This window comes from Zonotrichia albicollis, chromosome 28 (assembly GCF_047830755.1).
Source record: "Zonotrichia albicollis isolate bZonAlb1 chromosome 28, bZonAlb1.hap1, whole genome shotgun sequence".
Classification (NCBI taxonomy): Eukaryota; Metazoa; Chordata; class Aves; order Passeriformes; family Passerellidae; genus Zonotrichia; species Zonotrichia albicollis.
Window position 1 is genome coordinate 3,318,397 of NC_133846.1, and position 12,990 is coordinate 3,331,386.

A 12,990-nucleotide genomic window follows, 5' to 3' on the forward strand; every position below is an offset into this window, starting at 1 on the left:
GCCTCATTCCAGCTCCCCTCCCAGCAGTCTGACACCTCGGAGATTTGGGCAGGCAGCGTTTGCTGCCATCCTGAGCCTTGGCTCAGCCCTGCTCCCCCAGGAGCCTTTCCATGCTGCCAGAGAAATTAGCTCTGTGTTCCTCTAAACACCTCATTAGCTTCATTAGGGCTCCCACAGTGCTGCCATCCATCAGAGGATGGCACAGCCCAGCCTGATGTGCTCAGGACCAAAGGCTCCTCACGAGCTCCAGCAGCACCTCTGGGCTCTTCCCACATTGGAAAAACAAACCCTGGAAGGAGATCCTGAAAACACAACAGCTCATCAGGGCTTCTGTAGGAGAACAGCATTCCCTGAGCAAACCCAAACTCAAATCCAGCCTTCAAAAATCAGCTTCAGCTCCAAGCATAGCACAGGGGGAAGGGAAGGGAAGAAGGAAGGAAAGAAAGGGAAGGGAAGGGAAGGGAAGGGAAGGGAAGGGAAGGGAAGGGAAGGGAAGGGAAGGGAAGGGAAGGGAAGGGAAGGGAAGGGAAGGGAAGGGAAGGGAAGGGAAGGGAAGGGAAGGGAAGGGAAGGGAAGGGAAGGGAAGGGAAGGGAAGGGAAGGGAAGGGAAGGGAAGGGAAGGGAAGGGAAGGGAAGGGAAGGGAAGGGAAGGGAAGGGAAGGGAAGGGAAGGGAAGGGAAGGGAAGGGAAGGGAAGGGAAGGGAAGGGAAGGGAAGGGAAGGGAAGGGAAGGAGGGAGGGAGGGAGGAAGGAAGGAAGGAAGGAAGGAAGGAAGGAAGGAAGGAAGGAAGGAAGGAAGGAAGGAAGGAAGGAAGGAAGGAAGGAAGGAAGGAAGGAAGGAAGGAAGGAAGGAAGGAAGGAAGGAAGGAAGGAAGGAAGGGGCTGCAGCTGCCCACGCTCACGTTCCCTCTCCCAGCGTGTCCTCAGGCACCACTGATTCAGTCTCGCCGCCCCCTCCCGGGATGATGCTCCATGAGTCACAACAGACAGGTTGGAAAAGGAAGCTCCCTCCTCCCCAGGCACGGCCGGAGGTCGCTGAGGACACTGTCCCATTGTCCCTCCTGTCCCATTGTCCCTCCTGTCCCGCTGTCCCTCCTCGGTGTCGGTGCCACCCCAGCCCCAAACGCTGCTGCCCCTCAGTGAGCCAAGCACACTCAGATGGGCAAGAGGGAAAACTCACCTCCCACGGGCAATTTCCATGGAAAGTGAGGATCAGGCTCCCACTGGGGCGTGTGCTGAGCTGTCCATTTTCCAGCACTGCCCCATGCTCACCCCGGGCTCTCCAGCTGCTCTTGCAGGCAGGGTGGTTTTATTTTTGTGTGTATTTTGATCCCACCTGATTTCCTCAGTCCTCAGCAGAACAGCACCCACCCCTCCAGCAGGGGCAGCCCCAAACCACCCCCAGGAGCCCCCCTTAAGACCTGTCTGCAGCACAGGGGTTAAAAGAAACTCTTTGGGAGTTGCAGTAAGAATAAACCTACAGCGAAGAGAGGCAGGCTGTCATCCCCCAAATTATCAGCAGGGAAGCAAAGCAGAGCTTCCCCCAGCCTGGATCACACACACACAGCCTTTGGATTCCCCTGACCCTGCTAGCACAGGGCAAGGAGCATTTTTTCCTAATAAAGCAAAAGGGTTTCTCTTCAAAGGATTTTCCTCTTCTAATCTTCCCCTGCAAACTCGCTGCCAACTGGCGTCAGCTGCTTCACACATTTGTAGGGCTGGAAGCTCTGCACAGGCTGTTCCCACCTCTCCCTGCATTGAGCTGAGCTTGTAATGCCAGAATATTTTGGGAACTCACAGGTAATGAGCCCAAAGCCACCCCAGTCCCTGCCAGACAGGGCTGGGAGGGAGAGGGCAGCACAAGGACACGGAAGCAGCAAAGCTCGGTTCCGCTTTTGCTGTTTATGAGCTACAAAAGAGAAATAAAATCACGAGCCCCAGAGCCCCCGGGAGGAATTGTGTTACCAAACAGAGGGAAATTCATGGTTGAACCACAAGGCAGTAACAATTAAAGGTGCAGCTCAGGAAGCCTCCCCCACATCATCGTGGTTCTTACATAAATCTCTACCTTAACCCTATCCCCGCTGCTTCCACCCACCACAACCTGCCCTGCTGCCCTGCTGATGGGACTTTCCCAAGCTGGGCTTCATTTCTGCTCTGCCCACACCCAAAGAGCCACAGAAAGAGTCTGAACCCCAACAGAAGAGGTGAAAGCCTCATCCTCACGTTTGTTTTGCCTGGGGAAAGCCAGAGAGCAGAGGTGACGTGTCCGGAGGAGGGTCCAGCAGCATCCTGCTCACAGCGTGCCCGGTCCTGCCAGCCCAGGCAAAAAGGGTAAGAGAGCAAAGTTCCTATTACAATACAATAAATCTTCTTCTGGGCTTGGAACTTGGGGATTATTGCAAAGGGCCTGGGTGCAGGGCCCTGCTGGGAGCTGCCAAACACAGCTGGAGCAGGACTGAGAGAAGTAAAGAGAGAGGTAAAGAGAGAGAAGGCAAGAGAGTGGTAAAGAGGATGAGAGAGTAAAAGAGAGGATAAGAGAGTAAGAGAGTGAGGTTCCCATTACAATACATAAATCTTCTTCTGTGTTGAATATTCTGATTCTCACTAACCAATCTAGTAGAAGATACAAATCCTACAGCATTTCCATACAGCCTATAAGAATCATTACATTACCATACTGTGTTACATTTTAAACCCTAAAATCTCCTCTTTGGGCCCCTTCTGCCAAGCTGTAGGGTCTGCTCTGACCCTTGGGCCTGTCTGCAAGCAGAGGGTGTTGTTCCACCTTCAGCTGGCCACACCATTGTTTTCCAGTTGTTCAGTAACTGAGGTATCTCAAAGCTTGCTTTCATTTCATTCTCCCTTATAGTTTCCATACTCTCAAAATCTTTTGCCAGACAATCATATTTATAAGGCTTTCCTGTTTCATCTTCCCCAGCACAGAGGGATGGGGCAGTGCCACCACAGCTGGGTGGATACTGAGGAAACGACCCAGAGGAGCACAATCGGCTCCATCCTCCAGGCTCTCCTCTCACCATCAGCTCCATCCTCCAGGCTCTCCCGCCTCGGGGAGAATGGAAAGGCTGGAGAAAGGATCCCAGAGAGAGAGAATTGTTTAGATTGGAAACAAGACAGGAGAGGCAAGCAAGGCTGAGCAGAGGTGAGCTGACAGACACACAGACACACAGAAGCAGCTCTTACACACACACACAGCTCTTACACACACACACAGAGGCAGCTCTTACACACACAGGCAGCTCTTACACAGGCAGCTCTGACACACACAGAAGCAGCTCTTACACACACACACACACAGAGGCAGCTCTTACACACACAGGCAGCTGTTACACACACAGAGGCAGCTCTTACACACACACACAGGCAGTGCTTACACACACACAGAGGCAGCTCTTACACACACAGGCAGCTCTGACACACACAGAAGCAGCTCTTACACACACACACACACACAGAGGCAGCTCTTACACACACAAAGGCAGCTCTTACACACACACAGAGCCAGCTCTTACACACACAGGCAGCTGTTACACACACAAAGGCAGCTCTTACACACACAGAGGCAGCTCTTACACACACACACACAGAGGCAGCTCTGACACACACAGGCAGCTCTGACACACACAGAGGCAGCTCTTACACACACACACACACAGAGGCAGCTCTTACACACACAAAGGCAGCTCTTACACACACAGAGCCAGCTCTTACACACACACAGAGCCAGCTCTTACACACACAGGCAGCTGTTACACACACAAAGGCAGCTTTTACACACACACTCAGAGGCAGCTCTTACACACACACTCAGAGGCAGCTTTTACACACACAGGCAGCTCTGACACACACAGAGGCAGCTCTTACACACACACACACACACACACACAGAGGCAGCTCTGACACACACAGGCAGCTCTTACACACACACAGAGGCAGTGCTCACACACACAGAGGCAGCTCTTACACACACACACACAGAGGCAGCTCTGACACACACAGGCAGCTCTTACACACTCACAGGCAGCTCTTACACACACAGAGGCAGTTCTTACACACAGAGGCAGCTCTTATACACACACACACACAGAGGCAGCTCTTACACACACACACAGAGGCAGCTCTTACACACACAGGCAGCTCTTACACATACACAGAGGCAGTGCTTACACACACACAGAGGCAGCTCTTACACACACAGGCAGCTCTTACACACACACACACACACACACACACAGAGGCAGCTCTTACACACAGGCAGCTCTTACACACACAGGCAGCTCTTACACACACACACAGGCAGCTCTTACACACACACAGAGCCAGCTCTTACACACACAGGCAGCTCTGACACACACAGAGGCAGCTCTTACACATACACACAGAGGCAGCTCTTACACACACAGGCAGCTCTTACACACACACACACACAGAGGCAGCTCTTACACACACAGAGGCAGCTCTTACACACACACACACACACACACACACACAGAGGCAGCTCTTACACACACACAGGCAGCTCTTACACACACGCTGCTTTCGCAAGGAGCCTCTCTCACCCCCCAGCATTGCACAAGCCCCTGTGCTCCCCTGTTTGTGGGGTCCCTGCCCGGTGGGCGATGCTCAGGACCCCCCACCCCAGAGCCCCCCCTGCCCGGGGCATCTGCTGAGCATTTCTGTCCCTTGGTGACAGATGCAGCAGCCATTCAGCCTTTTCAGGCAGCAACAAAAGCCTCTCGAGGCACACAAAGGAGGGCAGCAGAAGAGAGGCCTGGGTTTAAATGAGAGCCACCTGCCAGGGGCCCGTGCCCCCCGTGTACTGCAGAGCCCATTTCCCAGCAGCAGAAATGTTCCTGGAGATGAAATGTCCAAGTGGGGATCCAGGAGCAGCACCCTGGATGCTGAGGGAAGGGTGTCAGCGTGGCAGAGGCTTTGGGGCAGTGCACAAACTTCCAAAAATACCAGAGGGGAAATTTCCCCCCTGTTGGTGTTACCAAGGCTGGGCTCAAGGCAGAGCAAGGGGTCACTGAATGGGGATGAGGGGATGAGGCTGGAGGGAGGAGATGGAGGTGGGTGGGAAGGGGCTGTAAAACTCCCAGGGAAAAGTCAGAGCAGGTAAATGGCAATGAGGCAGCAGCACGAAGCATCCCCGCTGACTCACAGCCAGCAACAGGCTGGGGCTGGTGTTTAAAGGAGACAAATAAAGAGTGTTGGCTTCATTTCTCTGAGAAAAACAAAATTAGGGGCCTATTCAGTTCCTATGTTTTTGTTTTGGGAGCCTCCTCTTCCTTCCAGCCCCCAGCAGCAGCCAGGGCTGGGTTTGGCTGACTCACCCCCTGCTCATCCCTGCAGGAGGCTCTGGGTGAGGAGCAGCAGCAGCCCAGGCACGAGCCACAGCCACGAGGTGCCACGTCCTGCTGTGCCACATCTGCCTGGAGTGACAGAGCCACCACCCTGCCAGGACCTCCCGGGAGCCCCACAGGGACAAACGGGGTCATGACAGCCAAAATGCTCCAGCCCTGTCTAAAGACATCCCAGATGTCACTGCCCGCCTGGGCTTGAGCAGAGAAGGGACCCATTGCCTTGGGGCCGGAAGGAGCCACAGCCCAGCCATGGATGGAGCCAATCTGGGCAGGGATGCTCAGATCTGCAAACCAAACCCCTGATCCCAGCCATGGATGGAGCCAATCTGGGCAGGGATCTGCAAACCAAACCCCTGATCCCAGCCATGGATGGAGCCATTCTGGGCAGGGATCTGCAAACCAAACCCTGATCCCACACAGCTCTGCAGGGCCTTCCATTCACACAGCACACACTGAAAGGGAAATAAGGAGCCACGGGAAGGGCACAGATGTTCTCAGCCACACTCAACACCTTCACCTTCCCATTCCTGTCTAAAGACATCCCAGATGTCACTGCCCGCCTGGGCTTGAGCAGAGAAGGGACCCACTGCCTTGGGGCCAGAAGGAGCCACAGCCCAGCCATGGATGGAGCCATTCTGGGCAGGGATCTGCAAACCAAACCCTGATCCCAGCTCTGAATGGAGCCAATCTGGGCAGGGATCTGCAAACCAAACCCCTGATCCCAGCCATGAATCGACCCAATCCGGGCAGGGATCTGCAAACCAACCCCTGATCCCAGCTCTGACTGGAGCCATTCTGGGCAGGGATCTGCAAACCAAACCCCTGATCCCAGCCATGGATGGAGCCAATCCGGGCAGGGATCTGCAAACCAAATCCCTGATCCCAGCTCTGAATGGAGCCAATCTGGGCAGGGATGCTCAGACCTGCAAACCAACACCTGATCCCTTTCTGCCTCTGCCAGGGCCTTCCATCCACACAGCACACACTGAAAGGGAAATAAGGAGCCAAGGGAAGGGCAGAGATGTTCCCAGCCACACTCAACACCTTCACCTTCCCATTCCTGTCTAAAGACATCCCAGATGTCACTGCCCACCTGGGCTTGAGCAGGGAAGGGACACCACTGCCTTGGGGCCAGAAGGAGCCACAGCCCAGCCATGGATGGAGCCATTCTGGGCAGGGATCTGCAAACCAAACCCCTGATCCCAGCCATGGATGGACCCAGTCTGGGCAGGGATGCTCAGATCTGCAAACCAAACCCCTGATCCCAGCTCTGAATGAAGCCAATCTGGGCAGGGATCTGCAAACCAAACCCCTGATCCCAGCCATGGATGGAGCCAATCTGGGCAGGGATGCTCAGATCTGCAAATTAAACCACTGATCCCAGCCATGGATGGAGCCATTCTGGGCAGGGATCTGCAAACCAAATCCCTGATCCCAGCCATGAATGAAGCCAATCTGGGCAGGGATGGTCAGATCTGCAAACCAAAACCCTGATCCCAGCCATGGATGGAGCCAGTCTGGGCAGGGATCTGCAAACCAAACCCCTGATCCCAGCTCTGACTGGAGCCATTCTGGGCAGGGATCTGCAAACCAAACCCCTGATCCCAGCCATGGATGAAGCCAATCTGGGCAGGGATGCTCAGATCTGCAAATTAAACCCCTGATCCCACACAGCTCTGCAGGGCCTTCCATTCACACAGCACACAGTGAAAGGGAAATAAGGAGCCAAAGGAAGGGCAGAGATGTTCCCAGCCACACTCAACACCTTCACCTTCCCATCCCTGTCTAAAGACATCCCAGATGATACTGCCCACCAGGAGCCAGCACTGGGCTTGGGCAGGGAAGGGACCCATTGCCTTGGGGCCAGAAGGAGCCACAGCCCAGCCATGGATGGAGCCATTCTGGGCAGGGATGCTCAGATCTGCAAACCAAACCCTGATCCCAGTCATGGATGAAGCCAATCTGGGCAGGGGTGCTCAGATCTGCAAACCAAACCCTGATCCCAGCTCTGACTGGAGCCATTCTGGGCAGCGATCTGCAAACCAAACCCCTGATCCCAGCCATGAATGGACACAATCTGGGCAGGGATGCTCAGATCTGCAAACCAAACCCCTGATCCCCTTCTGCCTCTGCCAGGGCCTTCCATTCACACAGCACACAGTGAAAGGGAAATAAGGAGCCACGGGAAGGGCACAGATGTTCCCAGCCACACTCAACACCTTCACCTTCCCCCTCTGCAGGGCTGAGGGCTGGGGTCAGCCCCTCCTCTCCTTGCCAGATTTGCTATCAGAGCTGCCAGCAGCACGAAGGGAAAAGCACACATGTGCGTTTATGATAGGAAGTGGTTGTTATTTGCAGGTGTGATTAACACTGAAGTAAACACTGATGTAAACCATTAACTCAGGGCTGACCTATGGCCTTTGTGCTTCTAAAAAACCCCTTATCACCAGCACTGCACGGTGCTGCCTCCCTGTACCCACAGCCAGGGGCTTCCCCTCATGTCAGAGGGACTCCAGAGCATCTCTCTGGGTTCTGGTCCCACCAGCCCTGGGGACAACCCTGCCTGACCTTCCTGCTGCCTCTGATCCCACTTGTGACCGTGCTCACAGGGGTTTTTGGATGAGGGGAGAGATGAGGATCTGACTCCATGTTTCAGAAGGCTTGATTTATTATTTTATGATATATATTACATTAAAACTGTACTAAAAGAATAGAAGAAAGGATTTCTTCAGAAGGCTGGCTAAGAATAGAATAGGAAAGAAGGATAACAAAGGTTTGTGTCTCGGACAGAGAGTCTGAGCCAGCTGACTGTGATTGGCCATTAATTAGAAACAACCCCATGAGACCAATCACAGATCCCCCTGTTGCATTCCACAGCAGCAGATAACCATTGGTTACATTTTGTTCCTGAGGCCTCTCAGCTTCTCAGGAAGAAAAAATCCTAAGGAAAGGATTTTCCATAAAAGATGTCTGTGACACCCAGGGACAGCTCTGGATGCTCCACACCTACATCCCAGAACTGCTTTTATTTTTGGATGTGTCCACCCATTCCCCGAAGGTTTCAGTGATTTTGGGGAGAGGCCCAGACCCACCACGCCTGCGAGCACAGCAGCCATGAGGCCCTGCCAGCAGCAGCCCCACAGCTCTCACAGCTTCCCAGCAGCTCCTGGGCTTGAACTCTGCCCAAAAATGAAATTTCTCAGGGTTCAGCCCATGGGCAGGACAGAACTGAGGCTGCCACCCAACCCCCAGCACGGGGATCCTGCCTGAGGCCTTTCAACACAGATTTTTGTCAGAACTCAGTGCATCCCTCTGGGTGTCCAGAGTTACCAGGACCCCGTCAGGGGGCTCACAGACCCTGGCACAGCCCAGAGCACCTGGGGATTTGATTTTGACCCCTGGAGCAAATTACCAGCTTTGTATCAGGACCTGAAAGTCACACAGGTTTGAATGGTGTAATAACAAAGTGATCACAGGGTGAAATTGTAGATTTTGGGATTTTTGGTATGGGGGTTTTGGAGACAAGATGGAGGAACTTGGGTGTGTCCAGCCTTTCTTCTCCTTCTTCTTGTTCTCCATTTTCTGCAGTGATGTTGGCACTTTGGGATTGGTTTGGAGTAGAAGTGCACTGTCTAACATAGGTGATATTTATTAGAAAGTAATTGTAAATATGTTATATGTAGAATAGAAGCTCACTGTCTAACATAGGTGATATTTGTTTGAAAGTAATTGTAAATATGTTATATGTAGAACAGAAGCTCACTGTCTAACATAGCTGACGGGTATTGGAAAGTAATTATAAATATGTTATATTTACAATAGAAGTGCACTGTCTAACATAGGTGATAGGTGTTGGGAATTAAGTGTAAATATGGTATATAGAGTGTGTAGTATAAAAGCACAACACAGAGTGCCTGTGGCTGCCCTGCTGAGCAGAAAGAAAATTTTACAGATAGGAATTAATCAACAACCTCAAGACCAAAAAGTGAAGAGTCCAGACTCGTTCTTCAGTTAAACAGAGACATCCTGCACATCTCGGGTCAGCAATTATCAACAGCAACCCAAGAAATCTTCATGCAGCATAAATAAATACATTTATGTTTCAAGAAAGGCAAAAAACCAAACAAACACAAAGCTGCACCAAGGCCAGCCCCTCCTGAAGAGGCACTGGGAGCAGGATGGCCTTGGGATGTGTTTCCTCCAGCCTGAGCAGGGTTCCATTGACGCACCCGCCAGGCTGGGTGACGACAGCCCCGCTCTGCATCAGCCCATCTGCCCCAGCTGTTTGTTTAACACAGCCTCAGCCCTGCCAGGGCTCTGTCAGCACCAGGGCACAGCAAACACCGTGCTGAGATAAGGGCAGTCAGAGCAGGGATGCAGAGCAGAGCATCCCACCCTGGCAGCACCCAGCAGTGCCAGGGGGCCTGGAGCCACACTGAGCCCACAGCAGGCACCGTGCCCGTGCCAGCTGGAGGCTGCCAGGCTGCTGGGAGCAGCAAAAGGCTGGGCCAGGAGCAGCTCAGGGGTTTCATAACAGGGCTTTGTGTGTGCAGGTGCTCGGAGAGGCAGGGGCCTCCAACAGCCCTCCTCCTGCTCCTCTTCCTCCTCCTGCTCCCCTCACATGGCAGAGCAGTCACAAACCTCTGTCACCACCCAATGCCCAAAGCAGGGAGAGGGGCAGTGTGTCAGGAGAGGGGATGGCAGTGAAAAGGCAGAGGGACAACAGGGGATGATCCAGAGCTGCTCAGGGACACACAGCCCCCAGCAGCCCCACCTTTGCATCTCCCCAAAGCTCTCAGTGCAGTCTCCAGGCCCCCTCCTCATCCTCCTGTCCTCCTCCTGCTCCCCTCACATGGCACAGCAGTCACAAACCTCTGTCACCACCCAACGCCCAAAGCAGGGAGAGGGGCAGCCATGTGTGTCAGGAGAGGGGATGGCAGAGAGGGGACAGAGGGACAAGAGGGGACTAAAACTCACTGGGTGACCCAGAGCTGGTCAGGGACACACAGCCTCCAGCAGCCTCTGCTTTGCATCTTCCCAAAGCTCTCAGTGCAATCTCCAGGCCTTCCTCCTCCTCATCCTCCTCCTCCTCCTCCTCCCCTCACAAACCTCTGCCACCACCAGGCCTGATGCCCAGAGCAGGGCAGTGTGTCAGGAGAGGGGATGGCAGTGAGGGGGAAGAGGGACAAGAGGGGATGATTCAGAGCTGGTCAGGGACACACAGCCCCCAGCAGCCTCACCTTTGCATGTTCCCAAAGCTCTCAGTGCAGTCTCCAGGCCCCGCTCCTCATCCTCCTCCTCCCCTCAGAAACCTCTGTCACACCAGGCCTGATGCCCAGGGCAGGGAGAGGGGGAGCCACGTGTGTCAGGAGAGGGGATGGCAGTGAAGGGGCAGAGGGACAACAGGGGACAACCCAGAGCTGCTCAGGGACACACAACCCCCACGTTGCCACTTCTCCAAAGCTCTCAGTGCAGTCTCCAGGCCTCCCTCCTCATCCTCCTCCTCCTCCTGCTCCCCTCACAAACCTCTGTCACCACCAGGCCTGATGCCCAGAGCAGGGCAGTGTGTCAGGAGAGGGGATGGCAGTGAGGGGGCAGAGGGACAAGATGGGATGATCCCGACACAGATCCCTCACCAGGCTCTCCTTTGCCACCTCCCCAAAGCTCTCAGTGCAGTCTCCAGGCTGTCCCTGCTCCACAGGGCTCCCTCCTCATCCTCCTCCCATCACACTGAGTTCATGCAGCCCCAGCAGCCAGCAGGAGCTGGTGGAAACCCCTGTTTGTCACCAACCCCCGAGGGTGAAGGGCCAAGCAACACCCCAAACGCGACACCCAGCACTACCTAAAGCTGTGCACTTCTGCAGCAGGCAGGATTTTAGGGGAAATCCTGAGCTCTGAAGCAATGCAAAAAACCTGAGAGCCTCCTGTCAACCCAGCAGCCACCCCGAGACTCCTCCAGCCAGCAGGAAAACACACACAGTTGTGCTTCTATTTTTAAAAAAAGCCCTTCTGTGCATCCTGCTGGCACCACATGAAAGCCCTCAGGACACAGGGGCTATTCTCAGCTCCCTGCAGGCTTTTCCAGCCCCAGGAGCCTCCACAGCACCTGTTGGCAGCAGCAGCAGCCGTGTGGCCCCAGGGCTGGGGAGCTTTGGTGGGGCTGGGGCAGAGCCTGGAGCAGCAGGGTCACCTCAAAGCACCATCACCTCCAAACACCTCCAACAAGGGTGCAAAACTCACTGCAGAGTGCACAAACTTCCAAAAATACCAGAGGGGGAATTTCCCCCCTGTTGGTGGTACCAAGGGTGGGCTCGAGGCAGAGCAAGGAGTCACTGAAGCATGGAGTGGTTTGGGTTAAAAGGAACCCTAAAAGAAGTCATTGAATCATGGTTTGGGTTAAAAGGAACCCTAAAAGGAGTCACTGAACCATGGAGTGGTTAGGGTTAAAAAGAACCCTAAAAGAAGTCACTGAACCATGGAGTAGTTTGGGTTAAAGGAACCCTAAAAGGAACCCTAAAAGGAGTCACTGAACCATGGAGTGGTTTGGGTTAAAAAGAACACTAAAAGAAGTCACTGAACCATGGTTAGGGTTAAAAGGAACCCTAAAAGAAGTCACTGAACCATGGAGTAGTTTGGGTTAAAGGAACCCTAAAAGGAACCCTAAAAGGAGTCACTGAACCATGGTTTGGGTTAAAAGGAACCCTAAAAGAAGTCACTGAACCATGGAGTAGTTTGGGTTAAAGGAACCCTAAAAGGAACCCTAAAAGAAGTCACTGAACCATGGTTAGGGTTAAAAGGAACCCTAAAAGGAGTCACTGAACCATGGTTTGCGTTAAAAGGAACCCTAAAAGAAGTCACTAAATCATGGTTAGGGTTAAAAGGAACCCTAAAAGGAGTCACTGAATGAAGGAGTAGTTTGGGTTAAAAGGAACCCTAAAAGGAGTCACTGAACCATGGAGTAGTTTGGGTTAAAGGAACCCTAAAAGGAACCCTAAAAGGAGTCACTGAACCGTGGTTAGGGTTAAAATGAACCCCAAAGATCATCTCATTCCAGCTGCTGCCATGGACAGAAACACCTTCCACCAGACCAGGCTGCTCAGAGCCCCATCGAACCAGAGCCAGTTCTGTACTCTTATTTTTTCAATGCACAGCAACACCACGTGTGGGGAGCTCACAGGACAGAGTCACTGATCCTCCCACGATGCTCAGCACCCCACTGCCTGACAGTGTTTCCCAGCAGGCTCCTTGGTTTCCTCCCAAATCCCACAGGCAGCAAAGTGGTTTGGACTCGTTTTGCCTGCTTGATGAAAAGGGAAGATGGGATAAAAGGATAAAGGCACGGATATTTAAACAAACCAACAGAAAAATCTCCTCCTGCAGCTACTGCTGCTCCCTTGGCAGACAGCCTGGACTCCTTGGGCATTCCCATACCCTGATTTTAAAAGGAAATCTCTCCCCTCAGCCAGCCTCAACCCCAGGGCAGCGTTATCCAGGACCCCAGGGCAGGGTGAGCAGGGGGCAGCTGCTCCCTTGGGGTCAGCCCAGGGCTCCTGGGCTCTGTTTTGTGTGAATTTAAGCTTTTTCAATCCCACTTATTCACCACAAGA